Here is a 22,982-nt window from a genome sequence, read left to right as displayed (position 1 = left end):
GTGAAAAATTATCGAGCACACTGGTACATTTATTCCGCCCGTTCCAAGACCCGGAAGGGGCCAAAGCCGCATGTAAATTGCGCGTAGATCGTACGTGGTAACATGACAATTACTCGCGATAGAAATCTGTTGAAACGTTCGTGTTACAGTATGAGCGGTCGATGCTTTCCCGACCCCGTAATCCTACTATCGCGTACAATAAATTGTTCATGGAGATTACTGTTACGCGGACAAATTCTTCGCGATTTAACGAGCGTGTCGGCTTTTCGAACAATTTTCTTGTCGCGCAGACAGAGTTTACGAAATCCTATTTTAAGGTCGACGTGATCAATCGGTCGATTCTTTAAATTTGTAAATTCACATTGCTAATCCGCAAAAGGTATTTCACTTGAAATCGATTCTCTAACGATAGGATAATTCTGCAATAGATGACTATATTTTTGAAGACTTAACCATTCTACGCGTTCGCTTAAAATTTTTCAAATTTTAAAAATCATATTTTTAATGAATAAAGTTACAAAGATAGAAAATAATCCCATATGATATTGAAAAATTAATACAAATTCATATAACTAAAAATACATTATATTTGTATCTATACATATAAAGATACATATGCATAGCCAAAAATTTAAACATAATATAGCTTATCTGACAAAATAAAAAAGTTATTGTCTTTACTAAAATACATGTTAATGTAAAATAACTTGGATACAAAATAATTTCATCGCTCTTGTTTATTTTATTTTATAAAAATATTATTTTATATACATGAAATTTTATCATCATTGTATTAAACTGATTCATTCAGTTCTTCTCATTCCATAGACCTTCCATTTTTCCAAAAAAATCTCGTGATTTTTGCAGTTATATGTAGAAATCTATCAGATTTTATCTATCAATACAATGGTATACGAAATAATCGTCATTGCCGAGCATTTGTTCGAAGAAAACGTCGGCTGCGAGAGAGACTAGGGAGCCCTGGGATTTATAGCCGAGTTGTGCTATATTTAGTGAGCCTAAATACTAGAAAGCTCTACCTACGGGCGAGTTTCTCTCACGTCGCTGTGTTTGGTGGCGCGACACTTGTAAACTTGTCTGTGTTTTAATCGTCTCTACTGTGGCCTTCTCGTACGATACGATCGCATTCGGACCTCAAATATACTCGGCAACGAATCATGTACACTTTGTGCAAAATATTTCGCAGTTCCCCTCAACTTTTGTTCTTTGTCTGCGAAACAATATTCTCGAGAACAATCTCGTAACACAGTTCCTTGATTTTACAAGAGAAAAAACATATGTTAATTAATATAATTTAAATTATTTAAGATATTTTCTGAGGGTGACTGGAAAAAAGAAAAAGGAGGATTTTATTTATTAATTATTTACAATTCTGCGAAAATGTGTATCGAGAGGACCTTATGATTCAGAATGATGAAATAGAGTGCAATGGGCGCCCCTATATCGTAAATTTATAGATAACAATGAGATATATAGAGATCATTTTCATTAATTTTATAATTAAAAATTTTTAATGTTGCGTTTTATACGAGATTTAATTTCATTTATTATTAATATTTAATTTATCTTGTTTTAATTCGATGGATTTGTAGTAATGTGTACATGTAGTATTTTATAATATTTTATTCGTGCAGCAAGGCGAATCATAAATATGTAAATTAAGCACGTAAAGTGCCAAATTAAAACTATGTCAAATTAATCCTACATACAATTACATTAAGCATGATATATTTTAAAGGCTTAAGATTACTTGTGTGTATGTAATAGATAAAGTTTTGAATTTTTTCTTCTATTTTTTCCGTATCCCATTTTTCGCAGCAAAATACATATCGATGAAAAATTACTTGTGTTTATATTAATTTAAATTAGGAAGATAAAGATAAATTTCTCTCGCATAATTTAATATATCAGATAAATTAGCATATATTCTGTTTTTTCCATGTTAGTGGATATGATATAGATCTTATATACGTGACAATTAAATCTAATACATAATTCACGTCCAGAGTGCGACGAAGCAAGTATTCAGAAACAGCGTGATACTTGCCATCCGGGTTCGTGGCATTTAACCATGATTGATCCCGAGATTTCGTCCCGTTATTCCCTTAATACCACCTTCGTTTATCAGAAAGATCACGACCGCAGCTCGACATTGTCCATTAATCCTATCATCCGCGACTTATGTACGCGTATGTGTATGTGACGTATATCTGTATAGCATTTCGGTTCGAGTCGCTTCTGCACGCTTCGGCATTTGCTGAATTATACAGCGTGAATCCTCGGCCGTGCGAATAAATGATTCACTGAAAATCGCGAACAGTTTCGAAACCGTTCCATATGTCGAGGCGCGTAAATTCTCGCGAATGCATTTCACCTTTTCTTTCTCCCTTTTTCCCTCAAGCGCAGCGGGAGGGAAAGACTCGATTTGCATGTCTCACGCGATTTGGTGACACGATCGAAGATACAAATCCACTGCAATTCTTCGAAGATTACGACCACGCTTACAGATTCCGAACTTATGGTAGATGTGCGCGACAATTTCTAATTTAGAGGTAATTTCTGATTTAGAGATTATTAACATTACGTTAATTTTTGACATTACGATTATGATAAAAATAAAAAGCGTTTTGCAAAAAGAATTGAATTTTGTTAAAGAACCTGCGACGTTCTTAATAAATAGCCTTAGTATATGATCACTATTTATCGATAATAATTCAATAGGTTTTAGACTATTTAAATATTTAAATTATAATCAAGTTATTATTATTTATGAATATTTTATTTATATTTTGAGAATATGATTGATACTTTTCACGTGATTTATTTATTTCACAAGTGTTAGCTATATTTGTTTGAAAATAATTACGCAGTTCAACAAATAATAACTTTTTTTTAACAAGTAAAAAAGAGTTATTATTTACCGTAGTATTGACATTGAATGATTCCAAATTGCTCCATGACATCGCAATTTTGAATAATTTAAAGTTGCAGAAAAAAGCTATTTTAATGTATTTTATATCATGTTAGTTATGTGTGTTACATATTGGAAAAATTTATTGAAACGTATATTTTGTTAGAACTTGTAGTTTTTAAAAAGAATTTGATTTTTCAATTATGGATATAATAAAATATCCATGATTAAATATGAGATCTATGGAAAAGAACTATGGATTAAATCATTGAAGTTCTAGAAAATAATTTTCAATTTATTTAAATTTAAGAATTTTTAGATCACAAAGTATGGATCTAAAGTCAAAATTGATAAATCATATAAATATGTACATAAATTTTTGCAACAATGTGTTTTTAAATTTTGATACATTAATTTCGTTATTTTTTAATAGGACTAAATAAACATATTAAAAAATATTTCGTATATTTTCGATGCTTTAATTCACAACTTTTCCGCAGTAAATCCTATTTAACGATAAATAACAATAAAATAGCCCATATGCTAATATTTTAACCACAAGCTTCTCAAAATTGTAAATTAATAAAACAATTATAAAATCGTGTTTAAAAAATAAAAATTTAGAAAATAATTATTCTCTTTCTTGTATGTGTGTGTGTGTATGTATTTTTATTAAATATGTATTTTTATTATATATTTTCTCAATGATTCGTATACGTACGGAATAATTTAATAATGACAAATAAATCGACGATAAAAGAAGCTACTTATTATAGAAGAGAAAAATGCAGTTTATATGGTGTGAAATTTTTCTGTCCTGTGACGAAAAAATTTCACGGAGGCGGTAGCGACCGTATCGATCGTTTTGCATCCACGAATAATATGTTCCGGATGAAATCGCTTTAACAAGACGCTGTCAATTGCGGCCGAGTATCGCTCGATATAGCGCATATATAATTGCGCACTCCCATCGCTGTATCGCGTTTGGAAGTTTTGTCGAAGCGGCATTCTTCCGAGGATATTTTTACCCCGACATTTCATGTCCGGACATTCGTCAAGATCATCAAGCCGTTTTCTTTCTCTTTTTCTCTTCCTTATTTATCGCTCAAAATATAATTCATATTTTAATTCGCTTTCTCCCCCTCATAACTATCGCTCTTTGCCACTTTGATGTTGCGATTACGGATCAATAGCATTTTGAATAAATGCATGTAATGATGTAGTACTTTGATTTACATTTAATCTTATATTTAATTGTTTTGAAGTAATTTTAATTTATCCGTGATGGCATTTTTACAATATTTTATTTGACTGCTGTAAATTAATTATCTAGAAAGAATATAAAAATAAATATTATTATTCTCTCTTAAAGAATTGTATATGTATATACGTATATAATTGTATATGTATATATTAATATTCTCTCTCAGATAATTATATGCATTAAGAGAATATGGAAATTACTTTAGAATTATATTATAAAATCCCCTTGAGAGTTTCGAGTAGTTGCTAATAATAAATATAAATCAAGGGGAACATGTAATAATAATAATAATCCCATATACACTGAATCATATGATGGAGAACTATGGTAAAAAGCCGCCATTAATTTCGCTTCAATTTTATTTTCTCGTCATCGAAGCACGATGTAGAACACGATGTGACATTTGCATTTTATTTAAACAAACAAAGCAAAAGTGTACAGTAATTATGAATTATAAATAACGACACGCCGTTCCTTGCACCATAGAGATCGTTATATATTATTCCCATTATGGCAAATAATATGTATGTATATATATTATAGATGCGTACATACATATATTCCCCTCATCGTTCTTTATCGGAAAACTCATTCAAAGATTTCCGTTTATCGATGACGTTTATCCCAAGTGATAATATGTCATGCTGATATATCTCGCATACATAAATAACTAAATATTTGACGACATGCTCCTTTTTGCAATGTGAGAAGAGGAAATTTATTTCACCGTTTGTGAGAAATTGCTAGATCGTCATCTTAATTCTTTAGCAATCAATCATCTGCTATAGATGGAGATATTTTCTTCTTTATAACATAAACGCATGTGCGGTTTTTTAAAAATGTTTAGTATTATTTATAGGTGAATTATGTATAATTTTTTTTTAAATCATTTTTTTAACACACAGCTGTGTGATCAATCGTGTGATTTTAACTGAGATAATAAGTATCTTAATTATATTAATATTAAATAATAATTATATAATTATTCATTTATAATTATTGATAATCTTATACAAACATACATACATATCAGTCTTTTATATATAAATAAGATATGCGAAGCATATATAAAATAGTTGAAAATAGTTTCTGAGTAAATAATTAATGCAAATGATCCGTCTTAGTAAACAAATAAGATCTGAAAGGATGAATAAAAAAAAAGAATCTAAAGCTGCTTCTGAGAAAAATATCTATAAAAAGCGACACAGTGTTTGTCATGAACGGGTGAAATAACAGGATGCCGATGGCAAAGGGGGATCGCCTATGTGCACGTATAAAACCGAGTGGGAGGCACGATCTAAAAATAGTTCGAACTCTGGGTCACGAAGTTGAAATCATTTGGGACGATCTAGCCTGCGATACCTTAAGAAATGGGCGTTTCACCTTTCTAAGGGAAACGCATGTGACGACATGTAGATGAGTGATTGAGTTTGCGTGGGAAATGATTATGAACGAGACCTAGAAAATCTCTGGAACGGGGATGATGCTAAATAAATCACAAGGCGATGAGATAAGATTGAAATAATTTACGCGATTGTAGAGTTTAATATTACTCAAAGTAAGTTATATGCTTTGAGAGCCTTTCAAACACAACGAGAGTTTTGCGACAATGTTCATTTTTTAAGTAATTACAAATTTATATATATCGCTTGTTCCATATTCATTAAACGGATTTAAATTTACATAATCGATTATTTTGTTTTATGTCCATTTATCTATTTTAATTGTATACATTTATATTTAATTGTATTGTATACATTATTTTATATATGTTTGATTCATTTTTAATGCATACATTTTAAGATTAAAATTTGATGAAAATATAGGTTAAACCGACATGTGTGTTCCTCGTCTCTGAAAAAAAGCAGCATATATTTAGTCCAATTTATATTTCCAACGAGCATCGATTATTAAATCGAAGAGAAATTCTTGAGGAGAATCTCTGCGACATAGCGAGGCGTGATTTAACGCGCATTTAAGCGCGAATAATTCGCTATCGCGTTTACTCAGATCGATGCCGATCGCGGGATTCTTCGGCCTCGCGGGTAAAAGCGGAAATCGCGCGTTCGCCCAAGCGGAAGGCACGAACGTACTTAGTCGCGCGGTTGAAGGAACCGCAGCTCGATTGCCATAAGTTTGTAGCATTTCGTTCGATCGCCGATAAGTCGGGCGCGAAGTGCATTCGGTGCACTAGCTCGCGTCGGCGGAAAGCGACGTTATATTTGCCGTTGTACTTTGTAGCGAATGTAACTGTAAACTGTATTTTGGCAGCCGACTCATTCTCATAATGTTGGCCCGGAACCGAATCGCCTTCGCGCAAATATATTCTCTGCGCACATACCTCGCCGCTTATTTTTGAGCAACTCTATCCAATCCGTCGAAAAGAAAAGTCCACTTACCAATCTGTTATCGGAAGCGATATTTTTTTATTCCATCTTAATTATGTTTCAAAGGGAAAATTTTTTAAAGCGGGAAAACAAGAAAAATCTAATAATATACAGCAGTTATGCACTGGCATGAAAATTTATCATATGCTTGAATTTTTTAGAGAGCACACGGTCTCTGTGCTTCTTCTATCAAAAAGATTCATTTCTCTTAGTGGCTGTCGTTTTTATCGAAACGATCAAAGTGTACTACGCGCAATGTGTTTTCTTTCTCTCAAGACAATCGATCCTCCCATTGCCACCTCGAGCGGAACTCCCGAAAGTTCACAGACGACGCGCATTATCGGAATAGCTCGTGGACTTGCCTGGAAAGCCTATCTCCTCGCTATCGACCATTCGAATTGTCGGTTCTGTCTGATTTTCCCATTATTCCCATTTATTCATCGCCGAGTCAGCCAAGTCTAGCTGAAACTGTCGACGCAGTTAGTTTCATTTCATTTTTCGAGTTTTCCTCCTACTATGATTAAATTATTCCTTCGAGTTATATTTCGATTTTTAATTTACGTCAGTTATATTCAAGAGAAATAGTGTATATGTAGAGAGCGAGAGTAAATTCGAAAAAGTGCAAAGAACGGCAGCTTTGCAGTCACGGTCCTGACAACGGTTTTCAACCTTCTGAAGCGTCGACCTACTTTGTACGTCATGTCCTTCAGGATCAAGAAACGAAGTTTTGTCATATTGTTTCCAAACACAAAAATGTGGCTTCTCTATACTCAAAGCAATTTCAAAAAATAACTTACAAGTTACGCAGGAAAGATCATTTCGGAGGAAAAAAAGGTCAAGAGAGATCTCACCACCGAATGCGCATAAGGACTCCTAACATTTCTTTTTAGACATAGCACAACCGCCTCTGTTTCTCGTCGCTAGGAAAATAGCGTTTTCTTCGCAAATTGACGCACGGCTGTCTTTACGTATTTAACGTAATGAAGTTTTCTCCGACTATATAGCCCAAGGTTGGCAGAATTCCACATTTTTTTGAATAAAATCCATGTCAGCATAAAAACCAGTATTTTCTAGGAAAAAACTGGCAAAATTGAATCTCTTCTATTAAAAACGTTAAAATAAAAAGAAAATCTTTTTATCGATATCCAATTGAGAGAGTGTTTTCTAATTTAAGCTTTATCCAAAATAAAATCCGTAATAGATTAGGAATTAATGTAACAAATAAATTGACAAAAATTATAAAATTGATTAATATATAATATTAAAATATATATTCATATAACTAAAATATATTCATAGCTTTTGAAGATATAAATAAGTTTTAAAGAAATAAATTTGTTTTTTGTTACAAGATATTGAATGATAAACCAGAAATATTGGTAAAAATTTTTAATTGTTACTATTACACTTTTCTCATTAAACTAAAAATTTTAATATAAAATATAATAATATTTATATCTTCAAAGTTTTCATCTTAACACTGTATTTCACATATTGAATTAAAGATTTTATTATTATTTTGATTTTGTCTTTTTAAACTACAGATAAATATGATTTAATAATTAAAACAAAAGTACCTTTTTGCATAAATATATTTTACTGTTATATATTGGTCACTTTTATTTTGCCAATTTATTCTATACAGTTCTATGCAATTTATTCTACAAAGTATGAGACAGCAAAAACTGAAATTCTATAATTTTTTCATTCACCGGACTCATCGGACTTTTCCGGCGAATCCTACTTCGATGTCTTTTGTCGATTCAAGGGAATCTTTGAAGTTTTTCAAGTTCTAAGCAATTTAAAAGCGATCCTTCAAATTTGGGTTTCTTCAAGTTTGGACTCAAACATTTATCGAAAGTCAATTTTTTGTGTTCAATTTCATCGTGTAAGAATCGCCATTATAAAAAAATATATTATAAAAATATATGATATATTAATAAAAAAATATATCATATTAATATATAACTTTCTAGCATGCTTTTCTCTTTTTCTCTTCCTTTTGTTAAATACTTTATTAATAAAACGCGAAAATAAAAATTATATAATTGATATTATACATATAAACAATGCAGATTATACTCAAATTTAAATATTAAGATTTTTCTCCATTTTTCGATTTCTCATAAAATTAGTCGCTATATATTCTTCTTTCGAATTCCATCATCGCCCACCGGCGATTCTCCGGAATAGAGCCACTTCTTCCGTGAGAGCTTCCTCTCGCCAAATTCGATCGATATTTCCGAGGTGAAAATACCGTCGATCCCGAGGCAGCAGATCGTGCTGACAGAGAAAAGGAAATACTATTTCCTATTTGATTAGCCGAGGCAGGCAGCCTCAGGTGAAAGACAAGAAATGTCTGTAAAAGCGAGACTTCGATCTTTGTCCGCATCGAAATTCGACTGGTATTAGACTCGCTTGACGACAGAAAGTGGCATTAAAAATAAAGAGAAACGGAACTCTTAAAAATTCATGTAATTTCAATTTTTATTATAAATTCGCATTGAAATTTTAAATTACACATTGAAATTTTAAATCTTTGAATTACGTTATTATTGATGTGTTTTTAAGAATTTAAAACTAATTTACTTTCGGAAAAGTATGCAGAAAAATCGCTTTGTATTAAAATTCTGAAGAAAAAGCAAGAAACATATTTTAAAAAAAAATTAAAAAAAGTAATTCTCATCAAGAAAGTAAATTCTCATGAAAAAAATTGAAATTGATTATATTAGAAATTCATGTGTATTTTAAATATCTGACAAATATTTTGCAACAGATTTACATATATATATATATATATCGTTTCCGAGTTTGCATGATGGTAACTAAACTAAAAATGAATGGCTCGACAAGACGCATCAGCTAAGAGGAGAGGACAGGAATTTATAATCTCTGTATTATAAATTTAATTGCTGCATTAAATTTCTCGGATTTTTAGCCGCTATTCGTACGATAACGGCTCAAAAGGGTCGGCAATATTGCGGATCAGTCGAAGGATTATGTTAAACGTCCCATCTCCGTACAGATTATATCATATTTTCCGAGATTTCACTCGTGCCGGACTCACGGAGTTAAGAAATACCGACGATGCTTAATCGTGTGATTAGACGGGCTATTATAAAAAAACCGACGCTTAATCGTGTAATTAGACGGACTATTATAAAAAAGATCTCTTAGTGTATAACTGCGCTTCCTCTCTCTTAAATCACGCAGAGATTGAGCTTAACGTGCGCGCGCGCGGTATTGAAGTTACCACCACGATAAGGGAACAATTCTTTTAGATACGATCTGCGCATCTCGGGTCGGATCAGTATAAGTCCCATCATTAATCTTGTACGCCATTTTCTTACCATCTAATCTAATTCAATTAAAATCTAATATAATGATTTTTCGCGAACTCACAAACGCACCAATTTTATTTTTCTCTTCTTTTCTTTTCTCATTCTCGCTCTCTCTCTTCCTCTCTCTTTCAACTCTGGAGAAATAAAACAAAGTTAAATGCATGGGATGTGATTATAATTTGAATTGTAATTGCAGCAATTCATGAAATATTAATTGATAACGAAATAGACGTTGGATTCGTAAATTGTTATTTCAAGTAAACAAATTTCGATATATTATAACTAGTGCTTAGTGCTATATTGTGCGATAATTAATATTACACGATTTTTCATTTCTAATGAATCTAATTGAATATTTTTTACTAATTATTTTATGTATTATTGCGTCATACTGGCCGTGCGATTAATCTGTCGAGGAACAGGAACGTAAAAATTCTATCGTCGCGTGTCCACCTTACATGCTACCGCCGTATGAAAATATTACGCCTTTTTACGCGAACGTTATGTCGGCGTTTTTTTCAGCGATTCCTGTTGTCAGCCACGACGATAAATTTCCATTATTCAAAAAAAGCTCCCAACTCCGGCCGCGTGTCGCGCAACGCATTTACACAACTAGTTCTCGTGCAAGCGGAAAATCTGCATTTTTGTCGCGCAACGAAAAATTGATGCCTCTCTCCTTCTCTACTTGCCGCGCCGGTAAAATGAAATTATTTTCGCGTTACACCTCTTAAAATATGCCAATTTGCGTTTTTCCATAATATGAATATTAAACAATACATCAATCTTCGCAGTTTCTCAATCGGCGCTTCGCACTGTCGCAAATTTATACGCGGACAACATGTAATCTCGTGGAAAATATTCTGTTTGATACAGAAAAAGAGAGAGAGAGAAACATAAAAATCGAGGAAATGATTTCGCTGCCGTAACAATGTTATGCATGCAAGAACGCGATCTACATGCATAACATGTGCATTTCGCTGGCGCCGTATGCGATTCCCGAAGTCAACTGATCTCGTTTCGTCCCGCGAATATGACACCGAGAATTTTGGATGCGAGACACGACGCGTTGATAATTTATTATAATCAGTCGATGAAATAGCGAAGCTTTGAGCATGAAATCATGCTCACAACGATAGATCTTATTGTATTAACTATAAAGAAAGATTATAATTTGTAATACTATTCTCATAAGACGATTATTATAATATGCGAATCAGTTCTTCTTTAATTCAATCGACATTTAGCGACGAATGTCATTTTTTTATATATTAATATAATTTTTGTTACCAAGAGAAATAAAAAGTTATGAAATATAAAAAATCGAATGATGGAGAGATTTTTGATTAAATTAGTAAAACGATGCGGTTGATATGGCAATCCAATCTCGATCTACGAATCCACGACTCAGTTGATTGACGTCGAAACTAAATTTGCCTAACGATGGCCATTAAACAGGCGTATATCTAGTTACTAGATTATCGACATATTTTGACTCACAGTTATTTAGTAGATCTATAGATCTATAGATGCGTATACATAACACATGTACACGAATAGCTCGGTAAGATCTACGTTAAATAGCTAGACGAAACAGAGCTTTAAAAGCGATCCATTTTCCTTGAGCGAACGAACCCTCTCTTTAAATAATCTCGCCATCATTAGATCCGCAGTCTCGTAACTTCTCCTTTCGCATGCTCTCATTTTTCCAAAATATATTCTTAATTTACTTAAAATTAATCGAGAGGGAGTTTTTAAGATTTACTTGAAATTCATTAAATTGAGTTTTGACTTGGCTATCTGACGTCCAAAGCTGCGGGGTCTACGTGCCAAGAAATTCGCGGCTAAACTTCGTCGCTGTTTTTGCAACCTAGTGATTATGCGAATTCATTTCCACGATAGAGATAAAGAAAGGAATAGAGAGAGAGAAAGAGGGAGGGAGGGAAGGCGACCGAGTTTTCTCTTGTCCGTTTCGCCGCATCGCTAATCGGAAAACGGATACAGCTATACTGGCAGAACGGAGTTTAGTCGATGAATCAAAACGCAGTTTGTATGTACTGGGTAAAATGTATCGCGCGATGCTCGTCGAGTATGTAAAGAAGCACTGTTGGCATCGGACATAGTAGTAGTAGCTCGAACAAACCGCATATTGATAGCGCGCGTACCTCTCTCTCGGCGACACGTGTCGTCATAGCAAGCCGAGTAAATGTATTTGTCATTAGAGCGCAAAATAAGCGCTACCATCATCGGCCAGCTCGTCGCGAATTGGCGCAAAGGGGGATGTTTCGCTTTTTTTCTACATTAATTCAAAGAGACGGAAAGAGAATCGAATGTTAATTAATTTATGAATACTAATACTGATTTTTCCATCGAAGGGAATAATGATAATATATTTTTCAATCTTTTCTCCGAAATTTAAAAAATAAAAATTAGAAATATTTTACGCAAGAATTTTCTATTCAGATTGTTAATTAATTATTTAATTATTGAATTTTTCATTTAATATTTATATTCTTATTATTTATAAAAAAATTTGTTGAAATATTATCTGTGCATAGATTTTTATTACGTATAATATGTGTCTCTTACGAAGAGATATATCTTTTTAAAAATTTAATATCTCGCCAAGCGCCACGTATGATAACTTAGTATGCATCAATATTATCTGACAATCAAAAAAGGCTAAAACAGCATAGTGTATTATCGATTTATCATTGCATATGAGGTTTCTAAAGACATTCTACGCGAGAAGTGCAATATAGTTTGAGGAATTTCGTATCCCGTATTTATGAGATACGGGTCTATCTATCGCCATCGATCACTATTGGAAGGATTGAATAGAAAACGACGGGATTCCGTCAGATCCTCGCATATCTGTAAGAATTGAATTATCGCATTTGATAGAGAGATAGCGTAATGACATTCGCCAATTTGTCTTGAGACCTCGAAGACACCTACCAATTTAATGAAATATATTAATCCACTTTGATGCACTTCCCGCCAGGAGATTAAACGCGCAAGTGAGTCGTTTTTTTTTCAGTGACAGAAAAAAACCTTATTCTTTTTAATAATCGCGTTAAACGGCGTAACAACAACGCCGTTCAGTTTCTTTCAAATTGTCTCGGCGCGGACAGCTTTATTATATCTGATCTTACTTTATTATGCTGTCCTTGCGCGCTGGTCCAGCGCGGCTTAACACAGTGGCTATAAATGCAGATGGCTTTTGTATAAAAGGTATTGTGCGCCAGTATGAATCATTTAAAGTTGAAGATATTTTGACGACTTTCTCACAATCAACATCGACGTTTAAAGTTCAAAACGGCGAATTTTTTGCGCTTCAAAAGTGCTTTATTGCTGCGAAAAGTTTACGTAATAATAATTAGACACTCTATGTTACTATTGGATTGAACACAATTATTTTCGCATAAATTATATAACATATTTATATTTAACATTTATAAAACGTTTTTTTTATATTTTTTCTTTATTAAAATTTCTTTGATTTTTTAAATAAGTAAAAGTCTGCATCGTAAATTATTCTTATCACTTTGAATATTATGTCATTTTCTCTTTTTTATTAGGGAAAATTAGAGAAAAACCTCGTTTCTCGATCTTGATATGATTTGGTTTCTTTTATTCAACAGCCGTCCGTATAATCTAACAATTATACATAATCTAAAACGCGTCTCGCAATTAGAATATATTTCTTTTTAGTTTTCGCAAATTCATCTCACGCATGCGAAAATAGTACAATAGAAACGAATATCATCGGTGCCCATATCGTTGCAAAATTTTCATTGTACGATTGATTAAGATTCTTTTACTTGAATTAATCGAATCCGCAACGGGGACAGCAATCGTCTCGCTGGCGCCAGCGAGCGCCTAGCTCGACAAAATCTAGTTAAAAAGCATATCTCGATGTAAATGTAATTTGCACTGATCGACTGTAAACGTCTATTGTAAAACCGGCGCGCGAAACTTCGAAACGAGGCCGAAACTTTTAGGGCGCTTTTTTTGCCGTACTGTTTATTAATACGGCTGCGTTTGCTTAAAACATCCGCTGTCTGCGAAGCGATTCTTGTATATCTAGACCTGTTTTCGCTTCGGATTGTCTCTACTAATATTTTGTCGGCCAGTTAATGATCGCACGACTCGATGTATCATGATCTTTCTATTAGTATCTATTTTTTGTACTTCATTTTCAATTTATATTTATATTTATAAAATCATCTTTGTTTCAGATACGAAAACGTAACTGATATAGATTTGAGATGCATACAAAAATATTGTATTTATATTATCATTTTTTTAAATATGAATGATTTTAGTTTATTTTTTTGCTTACATTGTGCTTTCATTTATTGTCAATCAATAGAGTTCGATAATTATTTGACGCGAAATGGAATTTGTCAAAAAGAGTCGACGTTGAAATTCGGAGATCACCGACCTATTTTATGTAAAGACCCGCGCGCCAAGTTAAACGACCTCGCAGAATATTAGACGCGATGACGGGATACAGTCGTCTTATATAATCTCACCAATTTCCTCTGAACGGTTTAAGAATCGAGCGGATGTGATCGATGAATCAAGAGGATCCTCACCGCGATCTCTAAACATCACCAGAAGACGAACCACCTCTTCACTAACGAAAAAGATTGGATAAACATGCCGATAACGTGACACACTGATTTTGAAAATCATTTTGGATTTCCTTACAAACCCGTCGACACCCTCACTATTCTAGAAAGATCTTCCTTTTCAACACTAGATATAACCGTTAGCGAATTTTCCGAGCGTGATCTTCAAGTCGCACGTCTCCTCGGACGATCTAAACGATATTCAGGAATTTTTAGCGATAAAACGAACCCGCATCGACATCCGTCAATTTTTGGCGCCACAAGAGTCTCCCCGTCGATCCTCGAGGAGGATCCCAACTGTCAACCTTACCGTCGATCACTCCACTCGGAAAAGATAAGGAAGGAAAAGGGTAGGTCGGGAAGGGAAAGCACACTTACCACATATCTCTTCCTCGACGGCGGAGCACAACAGCGGATTGCGTTGCGTATCACGTGAGCCGCCGGGCGTATCCGCTCGTCATATCCGCGCGTTCACGCACTCGCGCGCGGCCTCGCTCGAGATCCGCTCACTACCGCTGCCGAGTCGCCCTTTCCTTCCTTCCTCCACCTCCTCCCCCCCGTCCTCCGCCTCCTCCGCCTCCCGGTCGCGTCGGCCTCGGCCCGGCTCCACTCCCGAGGTTTACGCAGGGCGCAACGCACCCTCTTCTTCTGCGAAGAGCGCCTTCCCGCCGCCCGCTTCCCCGCGCGCGCACACACGACGCGATGCGCACGTACGCGTATGTCACCCCCTCGCGACACCTCCTCCCTCGTGGGACGCTATATCGCGGCCGCCCGCTTCTTCTTCCCGGACGCACAGCACGGCACGAGAAGGCACCCACAATACTACGAGATCACCACCACCAACCACGACCGGCACACAACTATGACGGAAGACGTGGGGAAAACCGAGCGCGCGCGCGCGCGGGCGCACACGTTCCGCCACCACCACCACCACCACCACCGCTCCTTTTCGCTCTTCTTTTACGTAGCTCCCGCTCCCTCTCTCTCTCTCTTTCTCGGATCTCTCCTTTCGTTCCTCTTCTCGCTCCTATCCTATCTCCGTCTCTCCTATTCGCGTCCTCTCCTTCCTCTCGCGGCGCGGCCTCTCTCGCCTCGTGTAAACTTATAAATAGATATCTAGGTGCGTTCTATTATATTTATATATACGCACATACACACGCGCGCGTCGACGTGAGGGCGCGAGCGCGAGACTTTCGCGGAGAGACGGATGCGACGCGTGCGTGCGTGCGTGCGTGTACGCGTGTACACGCTTCCTCACATATACGGCGTCCACGAGAAACACACCACCCTTCCCTTCGACGTATCCGACTTCCTCGGTGCAGAATTCTCGGCGACGAAACTCCTCGCTCGGCGCGCTCTCAAACGATAGGAGGATGATCGAGAGGAGAGAAGCATAGGATTGTCGAACGATGACGACGACGACTGCCAGACGACGTTTATATCATCGAATCGGATCAATCCCGGTTTCCTTCTCTTTCTTAAGCTCTCGCGCGTCTGGCCCTTAACGACAACGAGAACGCGACGCGAAGATCTCGTTCCTCTCTTCGAATCTCCTTTCCTCGCGAGCTTCCGAGCTTCTCGCCCTCCTCGACCTCGCCTCCCTTCGCGGACAACCCCGATGTCACTGCACCGCTCTCTGTCTCGCTCGAGCAACCGCACGGCCAGTGCTCCCTTTTCCTATATATACGCGCATTCCACCGCGCGTTGGGGTCTCGCCCCGCGTACACACGTTTCCCTTCGGTGGCGCGCGCCGGCGAGGGTGCCTCTCGATCCGACTCGGAGAGCGACTTCCGGGCAGCGGTGCGGCCAGGTGGATAATATGTTTTTTTCTTACTTTCTATCTCTCTTTTTCCGCGAACGCACGACGCACAGGCCGGACGACGACGACACGGCACACGTTCTCCACACTCGGACGATATGCCGCCGGCTCGACGCCAGCGACGCCTGGCGTCGCGACGCCCCACCCCCGCACCCGTCCCGAGCGAGACGCCGTGGAACGACGCGAGCGCGTGTAAGCGCTACAACGAGGGGCCGACGAGGGTGGCGGTGGTGAGAGCATCGCCAATCCTCGAGCAGAATAGTGGCGGATTTAAAGCGGCCTGAATGAAAACCACTGTGTGTGTATATGTTTACTTCTTTTTGCACATCTAAATTTAGAAGAAAATAATTATTCTCCGGAAAATAGAAAATTCGATATAAATCATTCACTTGTGCTTTTTTTATATTTGTGCTTAATCTCCTTTTTATGTCATTAGTTAGTAGTTTCTGCTAGTTGGAGTCAGACAATAAGTAGTAAGGAGTTTTGTAGAATGCCAGTGGCGTATGATAGTCATAGTCAGACGCAGCGTAGTAAATCGGCTGCAATCTGAGTTTTCTCACTTTCCCATCTATCCAGAGATTTTTGTTATCTATTTAATATACTTATAAAATCAAAAATATTGGGATTAGTAAAGGAATTTGACTGTCCAAATCTTGACCTAAAAAAAAAAATAAAAATGCCAACTAGTACCTACGAATATACGATATATAATATGAAATCGACGAAATAGATTACATAACTACAACGTTATGCAACTTAATTCAAATTACATAATTATATAATTGAAACAGATTCTTTCTTGAAAATGCTGATTCTCTCATTAATTAACTTCATTATATTGGCAAAGCATTGTTGCATTTACGCGCAATTTATTTAAATGAATTTAATATCTGTTATAATGAAAGGAGAGAAACAAGCAATTAACCTTTTTTTGAAGAGAAATTTAAGGCATTACACCGAAAGGTCTGCGCAAGAATGTCGATTATAATTATCTCGCGAATTCACTCGTGAGCGAAATCGAATGAACGGGGGTAGCGAGATAAGAGGAAAATTGACAAGATACGTACGCGAGTCGATGGATCACGCGCATAAGGAAAAACATTTCCTTGGCGAAACGACGCGATAGTCAGCGGAAAAATTTATTTTCGACCCATTTCAACCGACCTACTTTAGCGATCACGCGCACCGAGTTTACTTTCCGGAGGTCGTAGGGCACAGATGATTTAGCAGAGAACGAGTTTCGCTCTTTGTCGAGCAACACCTTTGGACGCCCTTTTGCCCTTTACAAGACTGCGATTATCGAAATTCTCCAAAAGAGATAAAGAAAATTAATACAAGATTAATACACACAAAATTGATATAAATACACATCGATACACAAATTTTGGCAAAGATGTAAGATGCACAAGATATATATTATAATATATGTACAATTTTTTGTATACGTGCATATATAATTATCATGATGTAATATATGAGACTTAGATATTTTTCTTTTCTATATTTATGTATATAAAAAGAAAAGTGTAAGCATAAATTATTATGTAATATAATGTATATGTTCTATATATTTTTACTTCTATATTTACATATATATATAAAAGAAAAATATAAGAATAAAAATATTTAAATTTTATTTGTTTATGTGCATATATACTTTGCGTTTCTCAAAATGCAATTGTTGTTTTATACAAAGTTTATACAAAGTTTATACAAAGACTTATATAAAGCATGGCAAAGGCATGGTGAATTTCGTTGTAGGAAAAGAATAAAATTCGAAGATAGTACTTTGCGCTTTTTTGCGCATCTTGGCTTGTTCGGGTCTGACCCATTTTAAGGGTGCAAATTCCGTCGCTTACACGAGAGCAGAATTTATTTGCCAAGTAAGAGATCGAAGATCAGATAAGTACCGCTTTGTTCTCATCTCACACGCCAATGCTTTGTGTCTAATCTTTTTATAATTTAAAGAAGTACACTTATCCAGGCGTTAAATAAAAATTTTTGAAGAAAATAATCATCGCGCTCGTATAAATGTTTTGAATAATTTATCTGCAAGTTACAATAAAATAGAATAATTTGATGTAAAGTAAAAAAAAAGAATTGTTTCATCTTGTTTTAATTGTCATTAATTATTTAAATGTCAAACGATATTCAGGTTTTATTAATAATATTCGAGAAAGACTGCGATGCACAGTAATAAAAATATTTATAAAAAAGACAACAGAGCTGAAATATGCAAAGCATCTTTGTACACTAACTTATTTAACGACTTCTCAAAAGAGAATTTTTGAAAAATAAAAGATTTTCAGATCACATATGTGTGAATACAAATGTGAATAAACAAATAATTCCAAGATAAAAAAACAATTAAAAATAGAGTCGTATTCCTTTAATACTTGTCTTTGCATTCAGCTTCATATTATCTATAAATATTAATCGACAAAAGATAAACGGTTAATTAAAAAATACTACACGAAATATAAGTTTATATGATAATTCTATAATATAATATCAAATTAACAATAAAAATTGTGCAATATTTTCTATTCAAACAGCACACCATAGTTTTGACAAGTCTAAGTCAGCAACATTATTACCGTAGCCAATATTTGAACTCGTATATGAAATAAAATTATGTTGACAAATAAAATTATATTAAATGATAGTTGCTTGTGAAAGACACATACAGTATGTTTTGAGAAAATTAAAATAATATGTAGCGAAGCATGTGTCGCGTAATGTTATACTCTTATCGTTGTCCTGTTACGTTACCATGTATACGAAGGGATGCATATTTTTATAGGATGTACGATCGATCACAAAATTACGCCGTAAGAAATATCAGTTTACAGAGTGCGTCGGTGTTGTTCGAAAAGGTGTGTGTCACACACACTCTTCTTGATATTATATAAAGTCATTGAGACGGAAGAATATATTATGTAAAAAAACATTGGAGTAGTATGATGGTCACGCAAAATAATAAGAAATATAAGAATCACTTGAAATAAAATGTTCACACACACACATCGATATTCACTGATAAACTGATCCATTGAAAAAAAATTAACCAAAAATAAAAATTTAAAATTACAACTAATTCTTTTGACTCTAATACTAATTCTAATTAATAATAATTCTAATTAATTAATAATAATATATACTAATTAATTTAATATACTAATATACTAATTAATAATAATAATTCTAATCCATTACATTTAGAAACAAATGTAATTGATATAATAATAGTGTTGATTATAGATAATAATGTTGATTTAAAAAATGAGAGTATATTAGTTGAAATTAAAATTGCAAATTATCTAAAGCATCGTCTGCGACAATGAAAAGAAAAATATTTATACGGTTAATTAAAATCACTGTGAAAGTAATTACTGTGACATTACTTTTAATGTTTCTCTCTCTCTCATAATGTCTAACTCGAACGTAAAAATATCGATATTTTACGCCTACGTTAGCCGAGCAGTCTCTACACGGTGACGTTTTATCTCGATTAACTGTCAATTTGATTTATCAACGCAACAATTGGAGAATATGTACAGCGTATTCTCGGGGATGAATTTATCGATATTTCAATGGTAAATAGAGCGCTGTTCTTCAACTTCGAGTTGGACGATTCAATGCAATGAGAATTTGCAAATTGTTCCGGAAAACCGCCCCGGTATCCGACCTATCCGAGCTATCCGCAGATCCGATCTATCCTCCCTAAATATATCCGATCGGCTGACGGATATCGTCCTTGAACGCCGTCCGGAGAAACACTTGTCGCACGGAACCAGGTTTTCTTCGAGGGCCCGCGTCGTCGTCTATCCGTGTACACAAACGTGCCGCACATAATGGAAAACCATATAGGTCACACCCATGTAGGCAGATACGCGTGTCGACGCAACGGCATTCGCATGCGGCCGTCACGCAATAATAGACGCCGGCGATTTAATATTATCCAACAAAGTTACACGCCGTATATCGAGAGACGTCTCGCGTCGCTCGAGCCTCTTCCTTCACGGCCTCGTAATTTTCATTTCAATCCTATAAAAGGCAATAAAGAAATGCGAGAAAAAAGAAAATAAAAATAAAAGTTCTATTTTTATTTTCTCTCGGAGCGAAATGTAGAAATATGTAATGTAAATATAATATAAATGCGAGAAAAAAAAATGTCAACCGCGTGGTCCGAGAATTCCAACTAATGACTCGTGAGAAGATTGAAACATTCCTTCTCTGTTTGTGACAAGAATCTGCATCTGTGATATTGTTTCTCGAAACAATCTTTAAAATCTTTAAAAAAAATTAAATCGAAAAACTTAAAGGAACTCGGACACGGAGTAAGATAAGCTCCGACTCCGAAGAACTTAAATAGATATGAATCGGTGTCGCTTTCATCTCGAAAGGATTTGCCTCTTACGCAAGAGCCGAACGATATTGGATAATTATACAGCGTTATACAAATATCAGAAACGTTTTATGCATCAGCGTTCATGACATTTATGACATTTCTGGGTAAGCGTTGCCGACACGATCGTTACACACGCAATCGCTATTTACATGGGCGATGCGTGTATCGCGTTCCCATTTGATTGGCCGCGAGAGAAGTCGTAAGTTGCGGCGTTAAAATTCCGGAACGTAGAATGCACGAGTGGAATGCATACACGGGATATTTTCTATCTGATGAGCAGTCAATTCCTGCGAACGTTCTGTCGGCTCCTCGCTATAATGCTCGGACCGTGCAATAATGGAGAAGGAAAGTTGGTCGAACTGATGTATCGGCTTTCCGGAAAGCTGTATGTGTAAGCGTGTATTTTAGCGGATGACGGTACATTGTTAGTATTCCCTTGGGTAAACATTATTTATTACTTTTCTAATCGAGTCCACTAATAAAACGCGGCGATAAACAGGCGAGGCAAACATCGTGTAAGTGCCGTCAAACTTATCGATGACTCGATTGATCGAGTCTAATTTTGCGCGGAATAATCGCCGGAAGAGCATCTGTAAAAGAATTAATCGTGCGTAATTAAAACTTATTGATAAGTGAAAATAAAATGCAGGACATAAATCTCGAGGAACAATATAATATGTAACAATCCCCCCAAAATAAGTGTTCTTTTATAAGTCTTAAATTTATTTTTGCATTATAGATGATGAAAGCATATGAAAATAATTTTATTTTAATACAAAACATATATGAAATATTTAAAATCTATTAAAATATATCTTTAATAAACCTAGAATCCGCGCTGAAAATATCCTAATTTATCTCCCTTTTATAAGTCTTAAATTTATTTTCACATTATAGATGATGAAAGCATATGAAAATAATATTATTTTAATACAAAACGTATATGAAATATTTAGAATCTATTAAAATATACCTTCAATAAATCTAGAATCCGCGCTGAAAATATCCCAATTTATTTTCCTTTTATAAGTTAAATTTATTTTCACATTATAGATGATGAAGGCATATGAAAATAATTTTATTTTAATACAAAACATATGAAATATTTAGAATCTATTAAAATATATATTCAATAAATCTAGATCCGCGCTGAAAATATCCCATTAGATTCAAGATTATGAAAAAGAATTATTAAGAAAAAAGATCAAAGCTCTTGATATTAAAAAACGAAAATCTGTGTGAGCATAAATTTTGCAACGTTCTCTGAAGATTTTCATAGCAAGTTTTACATATTTTCATAGCAACAGTTAACAGTAAAATGTAACAAATCGTCACTGAAATTAATTGCACAAGCATATTTATCTCAAAGAACTATTTTTATTTTTCACAGAAACTGCTCTCGAAAATGCATTTTGACAACGATAATGTAAGTTTTTGTTGCACGCACGAAAGAATGAGTCTCTTCTACAATTAACGTTTATACCCGTCGAGAACCTTATTCTATTCTTAAAACTATTCTGTCGAAGAAAAGATAAAGCTCAAGTTTTACCAGCACGAGGGACTGTTTTATTTATATAATCTACTGTGTTCGACTATATATTTATATGTATGCCGGGGAAACCGTCGACTTGAACCGATCGCAGATGAGCGAAATAAAATCAAGAGATATGCGACTCGCAAAAATAAAAAAAAAACACTCAACGAACACGTGAATGAATAGCTGTCAGTAGCTATTAGTAGTTCGATCACTTGCAAAGTTGCAATATTCCAATCTTAGAGATTAAAAATTGGCTTCGCTGAATTCTTTTTTTCATCTCTCTCCATTTTTATTATTTCTATCATTCATCTATTTTCCGCGTCAAAATTAAAAAATATTTTTACAGTTAAGGAAAAAAAAGATATGTAAAGTTTCCTCTCTAATATCGTATATACTCGACATACTTAATTAAAAATATTAAAATCTCTTTCCTTTCTTTCTCGCTCCGATGTTATAAATTGAATATTCAACCGAGCGAAAATAATTTTCTTAAGATTAATTTCAATTTCTTTAACTTTATTCTTTCGTTTCCATTCTTCAATCTACGTAAAAGAATTACCCGTGATTTTCAATCGATCAGAAAGCTAATATAAAAAAAGCTAGGGCTTTTTTCTCGCATTATCCTTGGAGCCAAAGGAGCTATATCAGTATGGCGTA

At 35.0% G+C, this 22,982-nt stretch overlaps 1 protein-coding gene across 5 annotated transcripts in view; it reads right to left on the bottom strand.

Moving 5' to 3' along the window:
- Positions 1–16,489, bottom strand: part of Ca-alpha1d (Ca[2+]-channel protein alpha[[1]] subunit D) — a 66,467-nt gene extending 49,978 nt beyond the window's left edge. For 4 of the 5 annotated variants that reach the window (XM_083086389.1, XM_083086391.1, XM_083086390.1 and 1 more), the window contains exon 1: positions 14,937–16,489. The gene's annotated coding sequence lies outside the window, so the exon portion shown is untranslated. The remainder of the gene's footprint in view (positions 1–14,936) is intronic. The other variant, XM_083086394.1, reaches the window with a different exon arrangement.
- Between the last annotated feature and the right edge of the window lie 6,493 nt (positions 16,490–22,982).

This window comes from Camponotus vicinus, unplaced genomic scaffold (genome assembly GCF_025532165.1).
Source record: "Camponotus vicinus isolate PSW18456_S1 unplaced genomic scaffold, iyCamVici1.0 SCAF_13, whole genome shotgun sequence".
Taxonomy (NCBI): Eukaryota; Metazoa; Arthropoda; class Insecta; order Hymenoptera; family Formicidae; genus Camponotus; species Camponotus vicinus.
Note: the sequence above shows the minus strand (reverse complement) of the source record. Positions and strands in the feature narration are given on the sequence as shown.